This window comes from Mauremys mutica, chromosome 2 (assembly GCF_020497125.1).
Source record: "Mauremys mutica isolate MM-2020 ecotype Southern chromosome 2, ASM2049712v1, whole genome shotgun sequence".
Taxonomy (NCBI): Eukaryota; Metazoa; Chordata; order Testudines; family Geoemydidae; genus Mauremys; species Mauremys mutica.
Window position 1 is genome coordinate 46914824 of NC_059073.1, and position 23179 is coordinate 46938002.

Here is a 23179-nt window from a genome sequence, read left to right on the forward strand (position 1 = left end):
CCACAGACCTCACCCCTGCACTCCCTCCTATCCCCAAACTCCATCCCAGAGCCTGCACCCCTCACCCCCTCCTGCATCCCCACCCCCTGTCCCAGCCCAGAGCCTGCACCCAGCACCCAAACTCCATCCCAGAGCCTGCACCCCTGACCCCCTCCCCCACCCAAACTTCCTCCCAGAGCCTTAGGCAGGTGGGGGCAGAGTTGGGGGGGGGGCAGGTTCTGGGCACCACCAACATTTCTACAAACCTGCCACCCCTGGAAGAGCTGGAGCAGAGGTGGAGTGGTGGTGCAGACCAGTGCAGCGGGGGGAGGAGGGGGAGCTTTAACAAAAGTAAATCTAACTAAGTGTGTGTTTTGTCCTTTGAGTGAGGTGCATTACTGAGTGTATATATATTATTAAAATCACTTGGAAATGACTTCATCGAAAAAAAGAACACTCATGGAAGAAAAGAGAGTTTTCCAAGACCAATGGGAGAATTTATATTTTTTCACACAGGTAAAAGATAAAATTCAATGCCTTATTTGTCAGCAAATGATTGCTGTTCCCAAGGAGTATAACGTGTGTCGGCACTACAACCCCATGCACCGTGAAAAATATGATCCATTCACTGGAAAAATCCAAGAGGAAAAAGTTCAGCAACTTAAAGCAGCATTTGCCAAGCAAAGAAATTTCTTTTCAGGGATTAACAAGTCTAGCGAAGATTCAGTAAGAGCAAGTTTTGTGATAAGCAAAATGATAGCTAAATCATCACAACCTTTTACAGAAGGCTTATTCGTAAAAGAATGTCTTATGAAGGCCAGCGAATTTTTATGTCCTGATAGGAAGAAAGTTTTTGAAGGCATAAGCTTGTCTGCCAATACAGTTGCCTGCAGGATAACGGATTTAGATGATAATGTGCAAAAAAAATTGATTCAAATGGAAAAAAGACTTCAAAGTATTTTCAATTGCTCTTGATGAGAGTACAGATGTATCAGATACCACACAGGGTGCAGTGTTCATTAGAACTGTGGATTGCAATTTGAATATAACTGAAGAATTGCTAGACTTAATGCCACTGAAGGGTACCACAACGGGATGTGACATATTTCAAGGACTGGAAGAGTGCATTGAAAAAGCTGCTCTGTCATGGAACAAACTCGTATCTTTGGCTACGGACGATGCGCCATCGGTGCGCTCTGAAAACGTTGGTGTGGTTGGATTATTGAAGACCAGACTGAACAGCCTCAATATACCAGGAATTAGCTTCACCAGTATACATTGTATTTTGCACCAAGAAGCCCTGTGTAGTAAAAGTCTACAAATGAAGGAAGTTATGGATGTAGTTGTTAAAACTTAATTTTATACATGCACAAGGGCTGAATCACAGACAGTTCACTTCTTTTCTAGAAAGTATGGACAGTGAATATGGGAAACTTCTGTATCACACTCAAGTTATCTGGCTGAGTCATGGAAATTTTTTTAAGCGGTTTTTTTGCACTTAGAGAGGAGATTGATTCCTTCATGAAAATGAAAAACAAGGAGGTTCCACAGCTTGCTGATTCCACTTTTATCTGCAACCTTGCTTTTCTAACAGATGTGACTGATCACCTGAATGCACTGAACTTGAAACTTCAGGGTAGAAAACAGGTGATAACACAGATGTATGACAGTGTTAAGTCATTCAAAGTCAAGCTTACTTTGTGGGGGAAACAGCTGATTGCTGGCAATTTGGTCCATTTCTCTACTCTGAATTCCTTAGGAAAAGTTGAATCCAAATCCTTGAAATAATATGCAGAGATCATTTCTAACTTACACAAACAGTTTGATGTGTGGTTTAAAGATTTCAAGGCACTTGAACCACATTTTCAACTTTTTCCCACATCATTTGCTGTTGAAATTGACAATGTTGCAGAGGAAATGCAGATGGAGTTAGTGGAGCTTCAGTGTGACACCATTTTGAAGCAAAAGTATACAGATGTTGGAATTCCAGAATTCACAAGAAAGATTTCCCATGTTATTCTCTGCTTCCACAAGGATAATGGCAATGTTTGGAGTTACATATATGTGTGAATAGTTTTTCTCTTCCATGAAGATTAATAAATCTGTGTAAGGTCAAGGCTCACTGATGAACATTTGAAAGCAACACTGAGATTGGTTTCGTCTCAAGATATCAAACCTAATATTGATGCTCTGGTTGATGCAAAACACTGCCAGCTAAGTGGCCAAAAATGAAATGACTGTCAAAATTAGCACTGACTTTTCACATTACAGTTAAAGAAGTTAATAAAAAAGTTAATAAATTGACTTTTAATAGTATACTGTATTATAATACTATACTACTATATTACTCTTTATTTGTTTTCTGCCTACCTCCAGGCGCTTCCCACCGCCAAGCCGCCAAACAGCTGTTGGTAGCACTTAGCACTTTCCAGGAAAGAGTGGGGAGAAGCAGGGAGCCGCGCGCTCAGGGGAGGAGGTGGAGAAGAGATGGGGCAGGGGCGGGGCATCATGGAAGGGGTGCAGTGGGGGCAGGGCCAGGGGCAGCGAGGGGAGAGTGTCAGTGTTGCAGCCCTCGGGCCAATGCACTAGTCCTCATGTGGCCCTGGTGGTCATTTGAGTTTGAGACCCTGATCTAGACCATCCCTGTGCTCTGTGCTTGGGACAGCCTCCTTCTTCCTGTGCACCAAGATCTTGAATCTTCAAAATGTTGGATCAGACCCAGCAGAGCATTTAAGCACATGCTTAACATTAAGCACACAAGCAGTCCCAATGGGAGAACACACTTACATGCTTTGCTGGATCAGGGCCAGAATGCTCAGTCTTTGCAGAATGGAGTCCTAAATTACTTCCCTTACCTCCTTCAAACCAGCCACTTTCATTCAGCTTTCTATTATTTAACTCTCCAGTGAGTACAGTCTGCTCCTGTGCTTACAACTGAACTTTATTTTTCAGTGTTCTATGTGTCCTATTCAGAAAGCTCTCGTAGGCAAGAGCCTTGTTATTAAATAATTGTTGTTATTTTTGTTAATTATTTTCACAGAGCCCAAGTACGAGCAAAGCACTCTGTTGGACAGAGGCAGACATCGTCCCTGTCCTGAAGAGTTTACAGTCCAATTTTAGACATGTTGTAACCAGTGGAAGTAGCAAAGTGGATGAGAATGGATGGGGGTGACTGCTGAGCAGGAGTGTGCTCCTCTTTAGTTTAGGCTCTTTTATTACATAATAATTATCATTATTGGTTCACAGCATCTTGCTATATTTCTGTAGAGTGCCATGTTACATCTTTGCTGAGCAGGAACAATTTTGGGGACTCTGACGGGGTGTTCATCCCACACAACACCAGCCCTGAAGGGGTTAAGGAAACAGGGACAATTAGTGTAATAGGCCACATATGAGGGGCTCAGGCTGGTGATGCAACTCCTGATTGAAAGATGAAGCTCAGCTGAGCAGGTGTGGCCTGGGCTAATATAAAGCCAGGAAGCTGGTAACAGAAATAGCTGCAGTGAGGAAGTCTGAAGCCATCCTTTGTGCACTGGCGAAGGGAAGAGTGAACCCAGGGAAAGTAAAACCCCTGAGAGCCTGACCCTGAGGGAAGGATAGAGAAGAACACCTGTGGGAAGCAGGTAATCAGCCCCTGGAGAAAGCAGCAAGGCTGTGGACTGAATAGAACTTGGCTCTGTGTTGTAGGGTCCCTGACTGGTGAGTGGGCCCAAATTCCCTTATCAGCCACTGACAGAGTAGCATTGTCTGGGCAGCAGGTCTAGTGAGATTCTATACCCCAGAACGGGGAAACCACTGGAGGGCTGAATCATGAAGAGGAATCTGCAACTGGTGGAATGAGAGAGGGGCTGTAGAGTGAGAGAGAGGACAATGGGCTTAGATACCACAAGGGAAGGTGTTGGGCCCAGAAGAGAGCTATCCTGCACAGCAGTCAGGAGAAGGCACCACCTATGGTGGTGAGTACCCTGTGACAGAGACTAGAAATGAGAAATCTTGCTGGAAGAGAAAGTAATAACACAGAAACTAAAGTTTTGCCTCCTACTCCACTTTCCATGCATGGCTATGTACCTTCTCGTGTCATGGTCTTATCTTGCACTGAAAACTGCATGCTTTGGCAATTTGAAACTAGATTGTTCCCAAGTCAGTTCTAGACTTGGGGGAAGGTTTGTGGTAAGAGATTTCTATTTTTCAAATTAGTCCCTAAAGCAATTCCACAGGCTGTAAATTGTTAGCTAAAGAATAGAAAAGATAATCCTCTTCCACATTTTAGTTCACTTAAATCGAATAAAAAAGCACTGGCAATCCTAAGGCCAAAGGTTTGCACTGTGAAGCCTTTGAAGATGATTTAGTGCAGGTCAAAATAGCACTTCAGAAAAACACAGTGCATTGAAGAAACATTTCCAATCTATTTACACACACACACAACAACAACCCACACTGTTCTTAATTGTATTGTTTTTGAAAATTCAAGGTTCACCTTGTCAAAAATGACTAGTCCTTTTGGATGCCTTAGTTTTAGGGACTATCTTGAAAGACCTTTAAAAGGTACTAATTTTCAGGGTGTGGATGCCCCACTCTTCCTGAATTTCTGGCCCCTTTAAGGTCTCTTGAAGTTGGCATATGAAAACTGATACACCTCAGATCACTAGTCCCTTTGGAAAATTCAGTCCAAAGTTATCTCCATTTTATATGTGAAATAATATATATATTAGGGGGGGTTGTTGCGAGAGAGCCACGTTCCAGACACAGACTCTGCTACACATTCAGTGATGTTGTGGTCTCAACAGCGCACTGTCGAGAATGGATGATGGTGGTGGTTTTCCATAAACACTTATTAGTGTTCTGAGAGCAGAGGTTAGAATGAAAGAGGTTTTTAAAATACCAGCAATTCCACCAAATTGAAAAAATAAATAAAAACAAAATGACAGATATTTCTTCCCAGGATCTTCTTGCTGGATACAGCCCAGTTTTCATAAAACACTGATCTGATATCAAACCCCAGCATATTACAGGAAAACTGCATCTCACACATCTTGCCTGGGGGGGGGAACCAAACAAGATACTGCTAACTGCTCAAAGGCTGTTTTTCTATAAGGGTCTTTCATACACAGCACAGCAAACTCTCAATTCCAACTGAAAGTAATGTAAGTTGAGGGTGCTTAGCATCTCACAGGATCAAGACCTTGTTAAATAAAATATTCTTCCCCATATCCCTCCTCATTCCCTTTCTATATCTGTTCATAACTAGACAGTCCATCATGATAGAGTGGTTGCCATTAAAAGGCCAGCATATGCCAACAGCTACCACACAGGGTCCCTCCACATCACAAATTGGCATGTAATTGTAGCACAGGTAGTCATACTCCTGCTAGTTTTAATCCAGCTACTGCAGGTAACAATAATAGTGAAGATGTGGATGCATATGCTTCAGTGCAGGCTAGCCAGCCCAGTACAAGTCCACTGGTGAATCTGTCTATACATATTCAGGTTGCTAGCCTGCACCAGAGTCCTTGCCAGAGCATCTTCACTGCTCTTGTTACCTGCACCAGTTAGATTAAAGCTAGCAAAGGTATGCTGACCTGTGCTGCAATTACACACACACATTTGTTGTGTAGATGTAGCAACAGTTTCCACTGTTGTTTATTCTTCTGATACTCTGAAACCTCTACTATAGAGGTCATTGTTGGCAAAGGTCATCTTTTTAGTGGGGATCACTTGATCCTACCTTCTGTTTATTCTGCCCATCTTGAATATGTACAGTACATGAGGGTTTAGATAGAAATAGGTCTTATAGGTCTAGCTACCTGTGCCCTAAAGTGAATAGTCCATCGATACAAGTGACAATGTAGTATTCCAAAAAATGCCCTCAGACGGATTACTAGGGTGGAAACTGGAATATAAAACTTGCCGACTGGAGTTCATTGTTGTCTCCAGTATTAGGTTCCTTTTTAAAAAAAGATCTGCCAATTTTAACAGTAATTTAGAAAAACTAAAATCTGTCTTGGCAAGCTTCCAGCCCAAATTGGTGACTAGATGCTTGATTTCTGTTGATTTCAATTGCTACATCACCCCCTTTCTCTTTCGTACCTTGTGCCTATGTTATTATTTAGCAGAGTGGTTGTAGGATTTAATGTTTTCAAGACTTGGCAACAGATTGCACCAGCAGTACTTAAACAGCAGCGTACTGTATTTATTTGTATACTATGTTTTACCCAATGTATGTAATTCTATCTCCAAATTCAACATTTGTTGGCCATTAAATAGGGAATGATTCTGTTTAAGTCAAAACAGCAGTCAAAATACGAACAATGCTGTATTATGGCAAGGATATGAACTAAATAGTTGATATCAAATTTCTGGAAAATAACCAAAGTTTTATGTCAAATAATACACCCTATTTTCAGAGAATATAAATCACACCATTAATAAAAGAGAAAATTCCCTTTGAACACCTGGGGAAGAAATTCTCTCCATATATTTTAGACTCAGCTGCCTCTCTATTTTTTCTTTTCTTATTCCTTTCATCCTCCTTTGAGCTTGAACTGGCGCATTTTATATTTTATAAAGTATGCAGCATACAAACTTGCCCTTAAAAAACAAGAGGAATAAGGCAACACTGATTTCAGATGAGGATGCTGCTTGGATTAAATAGGAAGCAAATGTAGCTCTTCAGCTTCAGCTCCAGTTTTTGGCCTTGATGTTGGATTATATGTTGAAGCTTCCAGTCATCTTATGCGAGATGATGACACAGTGAGGAATCAAATGCTGGGGGTCAGAGGGAATGAGTTAGGGGTAGGGACCCTGAGTTGTTTGGTGGAGGGAGAACCAGGAAATGACATTTTCATATTCTCTTCCTTCCACATCTGTGAGGTTTCAGCTTGTTACTTTTACTGCTACTCCTCTTAAGCAGGTAAGTGTTTTGACTACCCCTTACAAAGGCCTAAATACCTTTAAAAATCTGAGCGTTGCAACACTTAACTGATTTAGGAGCCTGTCTGATTTTCAAAAGGGATTTAGGCACTTGGAAGCCTAAATCCCATTGGCGGTCAATCAGCAACTCCTAAATACCCTTAAAAATCTGTGTCTAAATAATTCTGCAATCTACAATGAATGCTGCAGATGAGTAGTCTTTCAACTGGTCTTGGCTACTGGTTTCAGAGCAGAGCAACCAACTAGCAGCAAACTTTCTTTCCTGGGTTTTAAGTTCCAGGCTGCCTATCAAAGATATTTATCAACTGTTATGAAACCTTTAGAGGAATGCCTACAAATTTCCCAGTGGTACCTTTGCTTTAAAGAAAAAATAAGAACATTATACAAGAGTGAAAAATCATTTAAAAGGGATTTGGGTCGGAAAAAGTAGCCAACTCCCAATGGGAGTGGAAAAAAGGGAGTTTAAAGGTTGAACAAGCAATCTACACCCATAAGTCAAATATGGTTCTTTTTGTTTTATTTAATTAGGCCCTTTAACTAGAATAGCTGAGACCTTGGGGTTCATACTCCTTGATTTCTATTCTTGTGGTCTGTGAAAACTCTTGAGTTTTCTCAGAAATTGCTGCCAGCTTTGCCATTTTCAAGAGTTTCCCACTGGAAGATCTCTTGCTTTGAGAAACCTGCTCTCCTTTTTTCTGCTGCTGCAAATCTCCATCATGCTGCCTACACCATCCAGATGAAATAAGCTGCATAAGAGCAAGTGAAATAAAAGAAAGATGTGTGCAGTGCAAAATACTGGACACTCTACTTGGATGCATTTATGACATTTAAATTGAGGCAAGTAATGCCACAGTTACATATCGGCTGATGGCAATATTCAGAAGGAGATATCTACCAGAATCGGTCTTGCAGCAAATGCATTCTATAGACTTCAGAATATTTGGAGGTCAACCATCTTGCAAATGAAAACCAAGGTAGAGATCTACAGGTCGAACGTCCGCTCTGTGTTGCTCTATGCGGCGGAAACATGAGAGGACCAACAAGAAGATAGAAAGTCGGCTTCGGGGCTTTGAAGGAAGGTGTCTTAGGCGAATTCTTAACATACATTGGCCGCAGCGTATCACCAATGTTGAAGTGAGCCGATTAACGGGCATCAACAATATAGTGGATGAAGCCAAACAATGAAGATGGAGGTGGCTGGGGCATGTGTTGAGAATGGATGGTGACAGACACCCTCGTATTGCCCTACGATGGACACCACAAGGAAGAAGGAGGAGAGGTAGACCATTGGGGACGTGGCGAAGGACCATTGAAGAGGAAATGAAAGGTATGGGAATGAAGTGGGATGAAATCTGCTGTCTCGCTCAAGAACAAAATGAATGGAGGAGAGTGGTTGGTGCCTTATGCTCCACAGGGAGTGAATAAGAAGAAGAAGAATGCCACAGTTATGGAAAGCTGTGGCTTCCATGTCACAGCATGACCTGCAGTGCATGCCTCTCCCTTAACCTTTCTAGATATATGGTCCTAAACTGTACTTTTAACTTAGCTCCATTCTATTTCTGTAAGCAGCACCCTCTGCACCAATCAACAGGCAATCTTTTGTGTTGTATGTGTCTTTATTACATACAGTTCATTAGCCAAACACTTTACAAAGATCCAGAAGCCTACTTTTTCTATGCCAGAACAAAATACTGAAAAGGTAATCAAAGTGGATCGGATTCTTTTTTTTTATGCCAAAGTAAATCATGGGTAATCCCCTAAAACAATGGAATTACTCTTGGTCTACATCTGTGTATGTGAAATCAGATTCTGGCCCAGCAAATTTATTCACTGATTAGAGTAGCGGACTCCTTAAATATGCAAGAGTAAGAAAGAAGCATATCTACTGTAACAGAAATAATTAGAACCAGCTTTGGGCTCTTGTCATAAATCTAGTATTGGTTACAAATCTTCAGAATTAGCTGTGCTAAATGAGGAATGGTGAGTCTTGTTTGTTTTAGGGCTCAAAAAGATTTGAAAAATCTCTGCTCTATAATTGTTCAGTTCTATAGTGGAGCACCATGAGATGTCAAGTTAACACTTCTGTTTTTCATCACAAGTTTTCCCTGTTATACGGTGAGTTCTGCCAGTATACGTCTTACAAGTACCCATGTATTTTTCAGTTCCATGAGTCTCTGAAAAGTCTTCTTTGAGAGGTAGTGTAACACCACTTTTAATATGCTTCATTGCAGTGTGAATTTGCATCTATAGTAATGTCAGTCCCAAATATTAAAGATGGAGAAACCATCAGCTACCCCAAGATAACAGCTACCCCAAGATAATCAAGGAGCAATTCCATCACAGTCAGTGGAGCTGCAGCAATATAACTGAGGTCAAAATCTGGACCTCTAGTGCTTTAGAAGGAGATATGGAAAACTTTACTGAAAGGGCATGTGTGTAGTAATACATTGTGCTTGCTGCGTTTTTAGTTTTTGTCTTCCATGTGGGAAAAAGAGAGCTTACAGAGTTCACGGAGAAAAACTTTCTGTATTCAACTGAAAACATGTTATGCGCTAAATTAAGTAAGTCACAACACTGGTGACAACAAGGTTGGTTGCTGAAGGAAAATAAATTGTGCAACTTTAGTTATTTAAAAGCTATATTCAACCCTTCATAAATTCCATGTGCATTGAGTGAATGAGTTCACTAGGCCATCGAGTACTAATAAACTTCCAGTACCCCTGCCACAGTGTAGAGCCTGAGTTACTTTAGCCTTTTGCATTAGGATGCATCACATTTATGACATGGCTGTAAACCTTGGACCTCAATTACTGCATGATAACAGGTTTTTATTGCATTACCCTTTCCAGACCTAGGAGTTTGGATTTTCCAGCACTCAGCATTGGGGCACAGCTGGGAGATGGTCTGCATTACCAATTAGTATATTACTTCAGAAAATTTATATTCTTCACTACAGTGGTTTGAAAATGATCCATCATCTGTGGCTAACTGTTGCTGCCATTTTAGAGGAGAGAGAAAAGATTTGGCTACATTTCTATAATTACATAAACAATGCATCATTCTCTTGATGCACTATATTAATAACACCCTTGAGAGTATCACACAAACATATGCAATGTCAGTAGGCACTTGTGCTTTATAGACAATCTTTTCAATTTTTCCAGTTACATTTATAATAAATATTGATTTTTTCTCCAAGTACCACTATCTGTCTATGGGACACTTCCTGACACTGCAGTATACATGAAGTGTATTTAAATAATTTGGCATAGCAAATTTAAGCCTTGAATTTATCATATCAAAATACGGGAAGTTATATTTCAGAATCACATATAACCTAATGTTTTGCTTAAATTTCTAAGGAGGAACTTTAGCTTTCCCTCCATTGTTCTTCACTTTTAGGTAAGGCTTCCAATTTTTGGTTCAGTTCTGGAAGAGAGACAGTCACTCACATCATTGAGAGACTCTTTCCAATAGACAGGGCTTAAGACTCTCCCAAGAGGAAGTCTTTAAGTGAAGCAGTAGCAGTATGTCCTAGTGGATGGAGCTCTGCACTGGGACTCAGGAGACTTGGATTCTATTCCTTGCTGGCTCTGCTGCTGGCTTATGGAGTGACAGTATGAAAGTCACATCGCATTTCTGTGCCTCAGTTTCCTATATGTTCTGCACCATTATATGTTTGACTATCACTAGCATGAAGGCCAAAGAAGCACAGTTCAAAAATTACTGGGAAATGGCCAGAAAAGGCAGCTTCTATAACTTTTTATTTGGAAAAATATATAGGAATATTTTAAAGCTTAAAAAATGCCAATGTATAGCATGTATTGAAGCACGGTTTCTTCCTTTCACTGAACCATTGCTCTAATGTGTGAATGCTATTGGATGAACAAGAAGCAGTCAGGGATTGGCACAACTAATTAAAGTGTTAAAAAAAAATTACTGCTGCCAGAGAATATTCTCTCTTCTTCAGATATCAATTGAGTGGAAGTACACGAGAGACCCAAGGTAATCCAACATGCTCTTTTTCTATAAATACATTTTTCTTTCTCCTTCTTAGCCTATACTTCTACTAGCACTTTTCATGTGCTTTAAAAAAATTTAGTAGAATCCACAACTAGATGGAGAGATGCTTACTAAGGGTCTAGTTCTGCAGTCTGAGCAACACTTACATGAGCAGTCCATTGTCTGCATGAGTTCACACTACCTGATGTAAGTCAGATGCAAAGTCAGATCCTACCTTTTGGGTACCATTTCTGTGAAGGAAATGAGATATACGTACAATAAACTAATTAGCTAAGCATCAAAATTAGAAATGTTCATATTTTTTTGTTAAACACACATCTGCAAATTCAGCAGCAAATCTTTTGATTCTTGGCTTTCTCAATTCAACATGCACCTCTAGGATGGAAAAGGCCAAAAGGCAACCAGAGACATACAATGCACTATTAATATTCAGAAAGGAAAAATCAGTCTACACACCTGAAGTCACTCTGTTTTCTTTAGGAAAGTCAAAGGCATCCTTCCTTCCCTTCAGAGCATAAGTCTTATTCTCAACTTAAACATCTTTGCACTTGAAGTGAAACAAGAAAGCATCCTGCTCTTTGACTAGAAACAGCCTGGAGTATCCTTTTCCTTTCTCTCTCTCTCTCTCTCTCTCTCTCTGTCTGAACAATTTTATCTACATGTTACTCTCCACAAAAACTATATATAAAGAATGTTATTAAGGTTGCAAAGTCAAGCACTCAAATGTTAGGAAATGCCTGTGCAACGTTAATTCAGCCACTCTGTGCCTATGTATTATGACAATCTTTAACTATATGATCACATGCTTTTTTTTTTTTCAACAGAACCCTTGTGTCATTCAGTGGCCAGGATGGATGGGACTCTGGAGATGAATCAGACTTGTGTAGTGAAGGAGGATGTTATCTGTAGGACTCCTGCCTCATTTTTAGCACATTTTGAAGGAGTGTAGTGAAGGAGTCTGGGGACAGCAGGAAGGCTCAGAGATTATTTTTGTCTTTCTATTTTAGACTGAGGCATCTCTGGCAGCATTTCCATCAACTTCACTGGGCTTTGAATCAGGCCCTAAGTAGAATCAAGTAGCTAGATGTAGGATGCTTGGTTGAGGAAGAGCACTTTAGCACTTTCTGGCCATGTTAAAAAATGCTTTCACAAAGTGCCATAAGGCTTGGAATAAAGTGAGAAATAGTTAAAGATTAGCGCCAGCTTTTCAAGTGCTCAGCTTCCATTTAAGTGGTGAGCTCTTTTGAAAATCTGACCTTAAGTATATAATCTCATAGAATGGGACTGTTTGGTTTGGGACTGGATTTAGCCTTTGGTTCAGATTTTTAAAGGTATTTTAGGCCTTGTGGCACTCAGTGTTGCAGCGGTTTACTGATTTAGGAGCCTGAATCTCATTTTCAGAAGTGATATAGGCTCTTAAGAGTCATTGACTGTCGATGTGATCCTGCAGCACATACTCAGGTAAAGTTCACATTAATTTGAATGGGAGCTTTACCTTAGGACATGGCTACACTTGCAGATGCAGAGCGTTTTGAGTTAAACCAGCGTTCGTAGAACGCAGTAGGGAAAGCGCTGCAGTCTGTCCACACTGACAGCTGCAAGGTCACTGGCATGGCCACATTAGCAGCTCTTGCAATGGCCACAGATAGCAGTGCATTGTGGTGGCTATCCCAGCATGCAAGTGGCTGCAACGTGCTTTTCAAATGGGGAAGGTGGGGTGGAGTGTGACAGGGAGTGTGTTGTGTGTATGTGGGGGGACAGAGTGGGTTTTGGGGGGGCTGAGAGCATGTCAGCATGCTGTCTTGTAAGTTCAGACAGCAGCAGACTTCCCCCCCACACCCACCTCTCTGTCACACACAGCATTCCACAGTAATGGTTGCTTTGTCTCGGAGCAGTTAAGCATGCCAGCTGTCAGAAACAGAGCTTTCAAAGGACATATCCACATTTCTGCAGTGATTACAAAACAATGATAAGAGTGGCCACATGCATGCATCTGACGAAGTGGGTATTTACCCACGAAAGCTTATGCGCCAATACGTCTGTTAGTCTATAAGGTGCAACAGGACTCTTTGTCGCTTTTTACAGATCCAGACCCTCTGATACTTGACACTTGACTTAAGGGGATTATGGGATGTTTCTGGAGGCTGATCAGAGCGCAGTAATGCAACACCTCGTTCACACTGATGCCCGGGCATTTCAGTCAATGTGCACCAAGTCTTAATCTTCTCGCCGAGGTGGAGTACCAGGAGCACTCTAGCCCTGGAGTCAGAGTGCTCTACGTGCCTTGCCAGTGTGGACGGGTAGTGAGCTAGGGTGCCCAGTGCTGCTTTAATGAGCTCTAACTTGCAAGTGTAGCCAAGTCCTTAGTCGCTAAGGGCCAGATTTTCAAAAGTCTTTAGGTGCCTAAAGATATAGATTGGTGCCTGGAGGGACTCCTCTCCTAAGCAAGTGATAAGTCAGTGGGAGTTCAATAGCTAACCTGTTTAGGTGCTTCTGAAAATCCCGTTAAGTGTTTATCTTTAGATGCCTAAATACCTGTGAAAATTTGTCCCTAAGAACCCAATCCAAAGCTCACTGAAGTCAATGAGAAGTCTCTGATTGCTTTTGATGGTCTTCAGAGGACACCTTAAGTACTTGCAGCATCAGGCCCAGAGCTAGTGGTACTGAAACATAATGTACAGTGGTGGCTTTTGAAAGCTCCTCACTTTTACCCAAGATGAAGAGATAAGATGGCCTCACCATTCTTGTACTTCCCCATCCTTACTCTAGAAATACAGTACATTGAGAACTGCAAATACTTAAAACCATACACAATTTCCTTAGCTAATTAAGAGCCATCAAAATATATTCGGATACAATATTCTACAGATTCAAATCACAAATGGCTAATTGATGAGAAATAAATTTCTCAATTGTTTTTTCTCCTCCCCTCTCTATTGTGCTTCCAGCAGACAGACACAGTTTAACCTATGAAAAAATCTTAATTTGAAAAATTATAGTAAGTCTTACCAAACTGTCTCTATTATTAGATGCTTATCTTCAGAGACTATCTCTGTTGTCCTGTTCTATACTCACTGTTGGTATCAGCTGAGGCGATCAAACTAATAGTCTTCTGATTTAAATATCTGGGTGTGGCAGGAAGAACATATTCAGTGAAGGGTCCACAATTCTGGAGCTCCATCCCCCTGCTGGTCCAAGAAACCTTCAGGGCATGCTGGAAAGCAGGTGTAAACTTTAGAGAAACCCAGGAGAAGGCATTTAGTAGTGGCAGGACACACTGATATAAAATGGCCGAAGGCACTGTTAGGGAGCCAGTGCAGACCGAAACATGGGCTGTGCTGGGTAGGGAGAGTGTATGACCAGGGTCTCTGTTGTCATAGTGCCAGTGCAGTCTTGACTATATCTTACAGCTACTCCATTCTGGGCAAATGGAACAGACTCCATGAACCAGCAAAAGTGAATTTGACCTACTTTTCCATCCAAGGATTAGGGTTCTCCTCATTGTCTTGCACATCACATTGCTCCATACATACATAAGAATCCCATTTTCCCACCTCTATCCATCATTCATTTGTCATGCAGTACAACCATTGCATTGTTTTAAATAGATATTTCTCTCTTGCTCTGCTAACCTTTCAGTTCAAGGTCCTTCTTGCTTACCATAGTTTTAAAGTGTTTTCCATTCTCTTGCCCCGGCTCATCCTATGGGAACAGCAATTAAAATTGTCACCTCTTCAGCTATTATTTTGGTTTAGTAGTTATTGGATATGCAGATAAAAGGGCACAGTGAGCCCTTCGTTTGATTTCTCTAGCAACACATCATTTCTTCCTATAGATTCTTCAGCTGGGTAATTCTTAAAGTGCTTAACAGATTAACTTCTTCTCTATATTTTGCATTGGATGGGCAATAGCCAAGGTAGCAGGAGCAATTTCTGGGGTGGAGTCAAATATTTTTGTGCCCAGTGGCACTCTCTTTCTTCTGTTATTGGGAAGAAAGTGACTTCAAAAAAGGAACCAAAAAGCTCTATCAGGTTTGGGGGGTAGGGATTGTGCCAAAAAGGATCTATCACAGTGTTGAGCAGTTTCTCATCACATTAGTACTGACCACCTTGCTGTTGTTTTTGCTAAGATTACAGAGGAATGTAGAAGTAGCACATTATGAATATTAATGTGTTGCATTGTATGAAGGAAACTTGCTAAACAAAGTAATGATTTCTCTCCGCTGAGGATTTGGCTCAGTTACAGCTGTTGCCAGGCAGGAGCAAACCTGTAGTGTAGACAGGCAAAGCCACTATAAAGCCATTGTCTGCACTGATCCAGTGTACTCCTGTTTCTATCAGGGCAAAGCTCCACTGGTGTACAGTAGCTGTACTAAGGGTTTGCACCAGTACAGCTACATGAGTTGCTGGCCACTGATGGCTAAAATCTCCAACATAGACATTGCGCAGGGCTAAGATTCTCGTGTCTGGAAGCTAGAAGTTCTCCTCCTTCTAGGTGGTGTTATGGGCTTGTCTACAAGGGAAATTAGTGCAGAGTAAGCATGGTTTTACAGTTCACTAGCTACATTCTGCTAACTCCTCATGTGGGCTCTCTTACTGTGCACTAAAAGTGCCTTTGTGTACTTCAGGTACTAAAGTAAACCACAGAAAGGCACTTTTAGAGCACAGTGTCCACATGCGGAGTTAGTGCAGGGTAACAAGTGTGCTTTAGGGCTTGTCTACACTACAGGTTATGTCAGTATAGTTTGTCGCTTAGGGTATGGCTACACTTACGGTTTGCAACGCTGGTAGTTTGCAGCGCTGGTCATCCAGCTGTGTAGGAGCAGCGCTGGTGTGTGGCCACACTCACAGCTACCAGCTCTGGTGTGTGGCCACATTTGCAGTATTAGTAGCGCTGTTGGGAGTGATGCATTATGGGCAGCTATCCCAGCATTCAAGTGGCCGCATCGTGCTTTTCAAAAGAGGGGGGTGGAGTGGGGTCTAGTGTGACAGGGAGCGGGGGGAGAGAGAGAGAGAGTGGATTTTTGGAGCCAACACTGTGTTTAGCTTCCTGCCTTGAAAAATCAGAACATGTTTCCAACCCCTTAGTCTTAACTCTTAATTGCAAACAGCCTGCAGCCAACACGACTCCCCGCTGTTTCATTCACTCCCTGCCTGCAATCTCATTTGATTGTTTACAGCCAGGTACAGATGATCACAGCAAACAGGAGCTCTGTTTGTTTTTTAGATAAGCAGCAGCGGCAACGGCAACAGAGCTCCACGCGGAGCTCGTTCACAACAAAACAAAGAGAGGCTGCATAACAAAACAAAGAGAGTAATTTATAAAAGCATTCTGGGATACATCCTTATACCCTGGAGGCCAATCACAGCGCTGGTGTGTGGCCACACTTGATGACCAGCGCTGCAGCACCAGTGCTGGAATCCTTATTCCCCATGCTGAGTGAGGTGTACGGCCAGCGCTGCAGCCAGGGAGTTGCAGTGCTGGAAGTGCCCTGCAGGTGTGGCCACTTACTAATTGCAGCGCTGGTGGAGGCTTTCCAGCGCTGCAACTCGCCAGTGTAGCCATACCCCTCAGTGTAGACTAGCCCTAAAATTCATAGCCTAGCTTACGCCGCACTAACTTCCCCATGTAAACAAGCCTTAACACTTCATGAAAACATAAGGGAAATGGCATGCTTTGTGTCCTTTTGTCTTGATGAACAGGCTCTTCAGGTCCCCAGAGGTACACGTTTTACAGGTTTCAGAGCAGCAGCCGTGTTAGTCTGTATCTGCAAAAAGGACAGGAGAACTTGTGGCACCTTAGAGACAAATTTATTTGAGCATAAGCTTTCCTGGGCTACAGCCCACTTCATCGGATGCGATGTTTTACAGTAATCATGTACATAATCTCCTATCAATTAATCACAGGGCACTTTCCCCCCTCCCTCTTCTCTCATCGTCTTAGGAAAAGAGGTCCAGGATTCAGCAGTACACCCTTCTGAGGAGCCACGTGAACATTTGATCCACAGGGAGCCAAGTGAGCAGGTATCTTGGGACCCTTCAACAAAATGACCATTAAACTGTAATTCTGATGCAAAAAAGCCAGCTAGGAGAAGTGGCTTTTTAGTGCAAACACTGGTGTATATTTGGAGGTAACGAGTGAGTATGCTGATATTTATCCTGTACAACAATACAAGTGTAATAACAGTTATTGGACTAGTGTCAACAAGCATTTGATAAGTTTGTCCAGTAATATCCAGGAGGCAATGCAGAGCTTCTTTTAATAATTATGTGGTGAGCACAGAATCACTCCAGTCATTGGATTCAGGTATGTGTAGGTGATTCAGATCTGTAAGGTGTTGAAACTTGCTGGAGCGGCATACCCTGACCTTCATATATATATATATATATATATAGTTTTTTATTGTATAGTTTGCACTTTGTTGACTTGGCTGGGCACCTGCTGTAAATTGCGAATATGTTCCTGTCACCCACTCTGAAAACAAAAGTACTGAATAGTATTGTTCTTCGGTGGATTGGAGCTTATGTAAAACAATATGTACCAGTGTAGCATGCTGAGAAAATCCTGCTGTCCTGTAACCTTTGCATCTCTTATTGCAGGCTCAGTGCTGCAGGCAATATCCACTGATGTATGAGGGTCGAGCATTGGGGTTTTTTAGCAGTAATTGTTCCCAAATACACAGAACAGGAGATTTCTCCCCTCGTTGAGCTCTTCACATTTTGTCCTGCATGGTACCAAATTCACATGCTCTCAGAGCAGCCAAATAACTGTGTAAAGGCTCATCTATACCCTGTGCTCTACATCTTAAATTTGTAATATTCGCCAAAACATTAACAATCGGTTGGAAATGCTGCTGTAGTGTGTTCAGTGCAATTGTGTAGTCTGTAGGAGCCTCTGTAGCGACAGCTGGGATGAGTGCACAGTAAATTCTTTGTCCTTCTGCCTCTAAGCAATGAGTAAAATAGCTTTTTGTCTCACATTTAAGTATTCTTTGCTATTAAGTAAAGTTGAAATGCCTCTTGCCATGGCATGGTCACTGGTATAGGCAGAAAAGCAGGTCTGGGGTGCCATAGAATTATTTATTATTTTCATTGCTATTTTTCCTGTTGACTCTGGCCACATACACTGAGATGGAGCAAATGTCTTATCTCTTTGACCTGGCGTCCATTGGGAACACGCCCAGTATAAAGAGAACCAATTTTAATCTCTCTCTAGTTTTTTCTGGAAGCTGCCTATAAACAAGAAGTAGGAGCCATAGTCATACAGTTGCCACTCCAACATCACAGCATGCATTCAGAGACAACAATTTGGCACATGACCCTGTATTTAGAGGAGAGGCCTATATTTTCAACCCTTTTCACCCAGTGTGGGTGCCAAACTTGAGAAACTTGATTTTCAGAAGTACTGAGCACATATTACGCAGTTGAAATCAGTAACAGTTGCAAGTGCTGAGCACCGGGGAAAACCAGTTCGTAAGCATCACATACAAGGCATCAAAAATTAGTGGACATTTTTAAGTGAACATAAGAATGGCCATATTGGGTCAGACCGATGAACAGAACAGGGAAATTCTGAGTGACCCATCCCCTGTCATCCAGTCCCAGCTTCTGGCAGTCAGTGGCTTAGGGACACCCAGAGCATGTGGTTGCATCTCTGACCACCTTGGCTAATAACCATTGATGGACCTATCCTTTATAAACTTACGTAATTCTTTGTTTAACCCAGTTATGCAGTTAATGTAGGATTAAAGTATACAATGAGCCCCACCAGGGTGGTTTGGTACCCCTTACACTCCTTTGTATTTATTTTGCCTGTCAGCCTTGTCATGTCCCCATACCAATACAATTTACCTAACTACCAGTTAAGCTACAGCTAGGGGCTGGTTGAAGATTTTTGCGCAAAAAGATTTTTCAGCAAAAATAATGGCCTTAAAAAAAACTCATTTTTTTTTTCACAGAAAATTGTCAATATTGTTGAAATGTTTCACAAAAAAAATACATTTTTCTATTTAAAAACATATATCAAAAATGCACCCAAAACTCCAGTGTTCAGTAAACAAAAAATGTTTTAAAGCATTTTGATGACACTGGATCATTTTTAAAATATATATTTTTAAAAATCATTGAAATGTTCAAAAATATAACAATGATTCCATCTCTAATCCTTCCATTGAAAACAATTTTACAATATTGAATGTTGTGAAAGTTGTTTTTCATTTTTCAATCAGCCCTAGCATTAACTTAGGCCTCAATTCAGGTAGAGCATCTCTTTTCAGGAAAGCATTTAAGCAGTTGCTTAAAGTTAACCAAGTGCTTTAGTACTTTTCTGAATCAGCTCCTATTTTGTAAATAATGTTTGAATTAAATAATGTATAGTTTAATTTAGAATTAGCTACAGGGTACTTGAAACATTCTATTTACAGATGGATCAAGGCAAAAAAATCAGATCCGAAACTAATCTAACACCTTCAGGATTTTTAGATCCAGGATTTTGTTCTGGTGCATTACAGAGATTATTTATTTGTACTGCGGGAATGCCTAGAAATCCGAGTAATGGATCAGAGTCCACTGTGCTAGGCATTGTACAAACTCCTAACAAAGAGTGGTCCCTGCCCTGAAGAGCTTACAATCTGTGTAAAAGATGACAGCTAAAATCTACCTGCATCAAAGAGATGGGAACAGCACAATGAGATAATACCGATCAGTAGCAGTTACAGTGCACCAACTTGCCTAATTGTTATCAAGTTTTAAGAGAGAGAAGTCAAATGTGCTGTTTAAATCTTAGTTCATTTCCTTAGCTGTCCAAAATGTAGGGGTGTTAAAACCTGTGTGACTGGCTCAGGCTCATCTGTAATTTCCTTTGTAGTCCAGTTATCACGGTAGATATATTCTTAATCAATCTGTAAGTAGAAGAAAATGGTGTGCCTGCCTAAAAGAGAGAGAGATTTAGAGTTTGACTACACTACTGCGGTAAGTTGACCTACGCTATGCAACTCCAGCTACGTGAATAACGTAGCTGGAGTCTATGTACCTTAGGCCGAGTTACCGCAGGGTCTACACCACAGGGGGTCGACAGGAGAAACTCTCCCATCGACTTACCTGACTCTTCTTGTCGGGGGTAGAGTACAGGGGTTGACTGGAGAATGATCTGCTGTCATAGAATCATAGAATATCAGGGTTGGAAGGGACCTCTTCACTAGACCTTCTAAATTGACCGTCGGTGGATCGATCTCAGAGCGTCGATCCTGGCTGTAGTGTAGATGTAGCCTTAAAAAAATAAAAAGCCCATTTAAATTCACTGGGGCTTGGGAGAGAAGGGTTGACATTGACTATAATAGGAGCCAAGAGCAGGCCCAAAATGAGTTAGCTCACTAACCTCTGATAGCCAGAGATCTGCATTCAAGTCCTGGATTAGATCACAAGTGAAAGTGTGTTTGGAGATCTTATCCTCGTGTTTATTTGTTGACTTAAAGATAGATCTAGCTAGGGCCAGAACATGGTGACTGCTGAAGGCTTAGGTGCATTCATAGGGAAGTTTGAAAACACAGATTTCACTTTGTCTGAGTCCCTGGTAGGAGGTGTTTCCTTTGGAAAATGTACACAGCAAAGTGCTTTCTTCCCTTCAGCAATATGGAAGGCTTAATTCTCGTAAATAGGATATTGATGATTTCTGATGCATGAAAAGAACCAAGAAAAGACAAATCTAGTCTTCTGCTCATCCCTCATTTTGTTTTCCTTCCCTTTTCTTTCCTTCCTTATCTTTTCTGGCACTCTTAGCTGTGGGACATACACAGGTTAGTGTCCTGGGAGCCCTTATGTCTCCTTTGCAACATGTAACAGTGGGTATGCATCTACAAGAGCCATAGTGTCTAGACTGTTATTGCTCTAATTTACTCATTCTCCTATAATCCATCATCAGTCCCAAGAAACACATGTTCTGCTGCTCTGCCTGAAAACTCTTGTCATTGTGAAAGCTATTCATGAGATGCATTTCAAGGCCCTTGTAAGGAAAAATAAGACAGTCACTGTGTCTTTTTTATTAATCTGTCCACAGGAGCCAATTACTATTTATACTTGAATATGACTCAATTATCTCATGAATTAAGAGTAAGGCCACATTGAGATTTTTGCCCAAACTCCAAATTCCAAACTTCAAGATAGACCATAAAAATACAATAAGCCTCTATTACAATGAGGGTTATCAAAAGGCATTTCTTATGGTGCACCATCTTTATTGTAGGCGTTCTAAAGAAAGGGAAGAGGACAGACCAAGTGAGAAGCAGGAAAAATGACACAAAAAAAGGCAGCTTAAAAGTAAATTGAGTAACAAAATCAGGTGTGGGAGAACCTTTGTGAAAGTTCCATTGGGACTTAAGGAGTAGTCAGAGAGAATAAGAGCAGAGGAAGAATACATGGCTGGTGGGACAAAAATCTATTTGCTAACGGAAGGAGATCCTCGAAACTCTGGGATGACAAGGAATTAACAAGAGCAAGGTGAAAGGTGCAACTATTGCAGACTTTTAAAAAGAGCAAGACTGATTGCTTGGCAGGTTTCACCATAGCTCTCACACAGCTTTATTTAGGACTGGAGAGGTGCCAGTGTTCAAGTTCACATTTTGGCTGACTTGATGGAAATTCACACATTCTGAACAAGGCCTTTCTATAAACTGGACCTCAGCACAGAACGCTTGCAAAAAGACAAACATTTTAGGACAAACAGGATTTCGGAAAAGGCAGAATGTTTAGAACACGTTCAGCAACCAACTTCTGGTTGTTTAAAATTATTTTTTGTGAACTACCTTTGAAGTGGAGGAGGGCTGGGATAGAATTATTTGCTGCTTGTTCCTATTTCTAGTCCTAATTGGAGCCTAGAGGAGTCAAAGCTGCATAGAAATGGAAAATAATTGAAAAAAAATCTAACTAGAATTTCTCAAGTATCACAAGGGAGGGGATCCTTTTGAGTTTTGAGCAAAGTTTGTGCTTCAGGATTCTTACTTTATCCCAAACAATGTGAGTCATCCCTACAAAAATGAGCATTGCCCTAAATGATTTTTGCCAACACAAAGGGCTAGACTGTGGCTTTTAAAGCAGGATGTGCAGTCACACTGCCCAGCAGGGCCATAGAAGAGACTGTTTTTCGAGCAGGCAAAATCTCCCCAGGGCTGCTCCTTGCTTGTGCTGCCATGCAATGGGGCAGAGGGATTCTCACTCATTTCCCCCCACCCTTGCATGCCCAAACAAGGGCATATGAAAAATAAGCCCATCGTGTAATAGGAAACCACCAAAACTCCCAATATGTGGATTTGGGTTCATTTCAAACTATTATTCTCAAACTGGTTTGCTAATTTATTATTGTTTTACACATTTATTCTAAGCTGCATGTGGCCTTTTATGGAGGCATTGGACATGTTCTCCCAAGCCCCTATTAACACTAATGGGCATTGTGCAGGTGCTTTAGTGGAAACTTCACAGTACAGCATTTTTGTTACATAAACTATTGGAAAGTGTATTGTTACCTCTGCTAAGTGCCAATTGTATTTGCAAGAGGTATGAAATTAACAAGTACTGTACAAAATTAGCCCCCATCTGAGCTGAATGTATGAGTTATTTGGAAAATATTTGTTTAGTTGCCTTGGAAATAAATAGTTCAAACTTCAGAATGGATTTTTAAGAGGATTTGATAATATGCTCCCTTATGATAGCTTGAATGCCTGTTAAGTACAAAACATTCTTTTCTAATCTATTGTCTGCTCTGCAAAAATCTCAATACAATTTTAAGTGAATGTGTAAAATTTCCCAGCACATCATTTAGTGGAGGATATTTTTACTAAAACTCATTAGCTTTTTAAATTATTTTTCTTGCTCTAATTTTCATGGAACGCACTGAACTATGAGTCAGTCCACATGAAACTTAAAATAGGTCTCCATTTTCTATGCATGTAACTGTTCTTAATTGCACAGAACAAGTTTTGACTGGCTCTGTCCAATTAAGACAAAAGGAGAAAAGGATAATTAAAAATAAATCACAACAATCAAAAGTTACATTTGCAATTTTGCATTAGAGGGCTTTCTGCCTTTGTTTTTGCAGCAGCACTTAAAGGAAATGGAACAGTAACTACAAGAGGCACTGTCCCAGTTCTGGCAAAGCAAATATACTGGTCCTCCTCACACTATAAACAGTGCTTGTTTTCCACATGATCAATCATAATTGTATATAGAATTTAAATTCCTCTTAATTATAACTTGGT